Below are 4898 nucleotides of genomic sequence, written 5' to 3' on the forward strand. Positions count from 1 at the left end.
GTGATGGCGGTGGCGGCGACTCTGATGGCGGCGGCGGGGGGGTCCCGGGAGCAGCCTCCATAGTTCCTTTGGGGGGAGGGGATGTTAATGCACGAAAAAGGACTGCTTGGGCGTGGCGGGAGGGGCACACTTCAGCTCTGAGGGCTCCTGATGGGAATCGGTTATATATTTTTTCGGTTTCGGAATCACCTCTGTTCCGACCTCCGCGTAGGCCGCGCGGCCTAGGCCTCGGCGGCCTGCTCGCCGCCTGCTTTCTCCGTAGCCTGCCCCTGCGGTCACTCGCTCACGGTCGCAGGACCCTCATCGGGGCGAGAACCAACCCTCCACACACACACACCCGCCCGGGAGCGAGAGACCCGGGGGACACGGACACTGGTGTGTGGTTGGGTGTAATTAGCGCGGGCCGCGCGCAATGGAGCAAGCGAGGGGGAAGGGGAGAAAAGGAGAGCGAGCGAGAGTTTAAAAAAAAAAAGATTCTAGGGAGAGAGGGAACGGGCCGCGAGACGGAACGACTGTCTGTCTGTCTGCTCGCCCTAGATGCCCCAGCTGCCAGGCCCCCGCCGCAGTCAAGAATTCACACAAAATGGCGGCTCGGTCCCAATGAGCCGAGAGGCTGAAGCGGGAGGAAGGGTGAGGTGGGAGGGGGAACGCGGAGGCCGAGGCCCCGTCACGTGGAGGATTGCAAAGTCCGCTTGCCCGAAGGCCGGCGAAAAGAGCCGAACGGAGAGGGCGAGGCCGAGGGAAGGCGGAAAAAGCCGAGAGAAACAGCGGGAAACGAGAGGAGGCTGGGACGAGCCGGAAACAGCCGAAAGTGGCCTGGGCCCCGGAGGAGCGTGAAGCCGAAGGGAGTTGGGAAGAGCCTAAGGTGACGATGGGGGTGGGACTAGAGGAAGAATGAGAACGTACTGGGGAAGGAGGAGGAACTGAAGTGAGCCGGAACAGCCGAAGGCGGTGTTGGCGGGGGAGGAGGCGGAAATAGCCGAAAGAGACCGGGTCGGGGTAATGGGATTAAGAAAGAATGAGCTGGTCGGGCGGGGCCGGAGAGGCGATTAACTAACTAAGGAAACGACTTAGAGTTCGCCCCAGAGCAAGCGGGAAGAACCGGAAACTGCTAGCTTTAAGGAAGGCAGGAAGAGTTGAAAGTTTTAAGTGGGAGAATGGGAGCGAAGGAATTCGGGCTACGGAGAAGAAAAAAGAATAACCGGATGCTGGAGCCCGGGTGACAGGAGTCGGAGGCTTCCGGAGAAGAGATGGAGTCGAGCCGGCCCGGAGATGACTTCACTAGATAACTCTCTGGATGACGTCGCTCACGGGCGGGCGGAGCGAGAGGGGCAGGGTTTGGTAGGGCCTCCAGGGAAGTTGAGAACTTGGGGTGTAGTCCGTGGAATGTTCTGAAGTACTCGATGTGGAAGCACTGGCCGGGCTCATAAACCACGTGCAGACAAAACCTGTTGACCCTCATAACTGTCCCAAAGGGAACTGCTATTGCTCCCATTTGATAGATGCACACTAGGGCTAGATGCTTAAGTAATGTTGGCTCAAGGTCATAGGATTAGCCCTACCGGTCGTAGAAAGGTTTTACGTCAGAGCTGGCATTCCATTGCCTCCTGCAAAACTGTTCAGTTTTATTCAGTACGGGAATATTCGTTAAACGGTTTTACTCCTCTTTCTACAGGGTCAGTCCCCCGTGAAGAATGGTGAGAACAGTTTCTGTCTTCATGGAACCTAATAACCGACAATGCCCTGAGTGAGAAAATGGGAGTTAAAGAATAAAGGGGTGGGGAAGAGAGGGTGGCTGGTTAGCTCAGTTGGTTCGAGTACGGTCTTGTAACAAAGGTCAAGGGTTCGGATCCTCATACAGGCCAGCCGCCAAAAAAACCCACAAAAGGGGCCGGCCTGTGGCTCACTCGGGAGAGTGTGGTGCTGCTAACACCAAGGCCCTGGGTTCGGATCCCATAGAGGGATGGCCGGTTCGCTCACTGGGTGAGCGTGGTGCTGACAACACCAAATCAAGGGTTAAGATCCCCTTACTGCTCCCCTTTAAAAAAAAAAAAAAAGGGGGCCGGCCCGGGGGCGCACTGCTACAGTCCACTTGGGAAGCCTGGCGGCTCTCCCGCCGAGGGTTCGGATCCCACATACAGCCCAGCCGCTCACTGGCTGAGCGAGGAGCGGGGGCAACGCCGAGGGTTGCGATCCCGTTGCCGGTCCCGGTCCGGGCGCGACACTGAGGGTTGCGATCCGTTGCCGGACACGGAAAAAAAAAAAAAACCCCCAAAAAAAAAAGGGGGCCGGCCCGGGGGCGCACTGCTACAGTCCACTTGGGAAGCCTGGCGGCTCTCCCGCCGAGGGTTCGGATCCCACATACAGCCCAGCCGCTCACTGGCTGAGCGAGGAGCGGGGGCAACGCCGAGGGTTGCGATCCCGTTGCCGGTCCCGGTCCGGGCGCGACACTGAGGGTTGCGATCCGTTGCCGGACACGGAAAAAAAAAAAAAACCCCACAAAAAAAAAGGTGGGGAGAATGTGTGGGGGAAGAATGAAGATTGTTGTTCAGTCTGGGACATGAGGAAATAGCTTACTTCAGGCCCTTATTTTCCAGGAACAGAGAGAAAACCTGTGTGGAAAGAGTAGTAAGTTTGGAGACAGAGGTGCCAGGTGACTCCTGGTATATTGATCTTACTATAAAAGAAAATAATGTCCCAAACCTGATCTGAGACACAAGCTTTTGGGGGCTGTACTTTACAACCTCCTTCAGGGAAGAAATTAGCATTCTTGATAAAATATTTAAATTCTGATGGGATGAAACTTGTTTGGTGACACTTGTTTTAGTGGCCTGCCCACCTGAGAGTCAGCTAACTGCCAGTCAAGAGTCTCCTGACTTTTTTTTTTTAAAGATGACAGGTAAGGGGATCTTAACCCTTGACTTGGTGTTGTCAGTACCACGCTTTCCCAAGTGAGCTAACTGGCCATCCCTATATAGGATCCGAACCCTTGGCCTTGGTGTTATCAGCACCACACTCTCCCGAGTAAGCCACGGGCCGGCCCTGAAATAAAATAGATTATGAGATACATGGCGATATGGTGTATAGAGAGAAGGCTAACTATTTCATATGGAGAGGTTAGGAAGACCTGACTGAGGAGGCGACATTTGAGCAGAGACCTGAGGGATTCAGCCAGCCTGATTCACCAGTTTTGTGTCCAATTTTCCAACTTAATTCCAGCATTCTTTTTTCCATTGTCTCTATATATCCATTACTCATATCCTCCTTTGAACCAGCTTTATTTTTCTACTGGTTCTCTCAATAATGAATTCAATAAAATCTTTGACATAGGCTCACCATGATTTTGTGCATCATATTTTTAACTTTTTATATAAAGTATTCCTATTTTTATTTTATTGTATTACCCAAAAGTATATACCAACAATAGCATCGACCAGTCACCAAAAAAAAGAAAAAAGGCATGAACAAGAATGTTCACAGCAGCACTATTGTAAATAGTCCCTAACTGGGAACTTCCTAAATGCCCATTGATAGGAGAACAGACAAGCACATTGTAGTGTATTCACCATCCCTATTTGTTATACACATTTTGAGAATCCCTGGATTTGTTGGCTTATTAGACCCAAATGGCAGAGTTATTTGCACTACATGCTGGACCAGCTAAAGAACCTCCTCTTGCCCTGGGCCCCACCAGCCTTACAGCTTTCTTTGCTGATGAGTGATAGCAAGTCTCCCAGCCATGATGTAAGGTGCCTCCAAAATTCCAGGAGGGCTGCCAAATATAGCTTTTTCTTAGTGTGTAAGGGGGTGTGTGTGCAATTTTCATCAAATTGACCTTTATTTTGGAAAAAAACAAAATTCCAACATGTTTCTTCCCTGGGACCTCCAAAACATCTCTGAGCTGTCAGGTATTTTTTTCAGATTGAACCTTTTCAGATTCCCGTAAGTCTGACCAATGCTTCCATGGTACCTGTTTCTTCCAGTTGTTGATACATTATCATTGTGATGAAGGCCTTTTTTTTTCCCTAGCTCCTGGGATGGCACAAGAACGGGCTCTTTGCACCATGGATGAGGAGGTCTTCACAGAGAAGATACTCTGCAGAATATGGAAGAAATACCAGCACCAGCACCTGGGGAAGAAAGGAGGAGACCATTGGCCAAAGAGAGGCATTTACATTGTGTCAGACCCTGCTGACTGCCAACCAATAGCTATTTCACCCCTTTCTCCTTGCTAATCCAACCCTGAATTTACTGGGGAGGTGAGAGGTAATAACGTCCAGGCTAGGAGTTGAATCACTGGTCTACCTGGTTCTCAAGGGGATGATGTCGCCCCCTTGAGGACAATTTGGAAATTATCGAAGGAAATTAATGAGTGGTTTTTGGTTATCAACTGGTTCTCTCAAGAGGACAGTATTGTTCCCTTGGGGGCATTTTGAAAATTTGCTTTTTTGGGGCCGGCCCCATGGCTCACTCGGGAGAGTGTGGTGCTGATAACACCAAGGCCACGGGTTCGGATCCCATATAGGGATGGCCGGTTCGCTCACTGGCTGAGCGTGGTGCTGACAACACCAAGTCAAGGGTTAAGATCCCCTTACCGGTCATCTTTAAAAAAGAAAATTTGCTTTTTTGGTTGTCATGATGATAAGAGGTTTCTTGCTGAAACTAGAGGACAGAGACCAGAGATGTTAAAATATCCTGCAATAGAACATTCCTAATGAACAAATTTAATGATAGCTCTTTTTTTTTTTTTTTTTCTTAAAAGATGACCGGTAAGGGGATCTTAACCCTTGACTTGGTGTTGTCAGCACCACGCTCAGCCAGTGAGCGAACCGGCCATCCCTATATGGGATCCGAACCCGTGGCCTTGGTGTTATCAGCACCGCACTCTCCCGAGTGAG

General features: G+C 50.9%; 1 long non-coding RNA gene across 1 annotated transcript; it reads left to right on the top strand.

The window, feature by feature from the left end:
- Positions 1-246: 246 nt before the first annotated feature.
- Positions 247-4471, top strand: LOC103599627. The gene is made up of 3 exons (XR_551304.1): positions 247-865; positions 1676-1747; positions 4030-4471. It is a non-coding gene; the product is annotated as an uncharacterized LOC103599627 (long non-coding RNA).
- Positions 4472-4898: the final 427 nt, after the last annotated feature.

Source organism: Galeopterus variegatus, unplaced genomic scaffold (assembly GCF_000696425.1).
Source record: "Galeopterus variegatus unplaced genomic scaffold, G_variegatus-3.0.2 Scaffold3034, whole genome shotgun sequence".
Classification (NCBI taxonomy): Eukaryota; Metazoa; Chordata; class Mammalia; order Dermoptera; family Cynocephalidae; genus Galeopterus; species Galeopterus variegatus.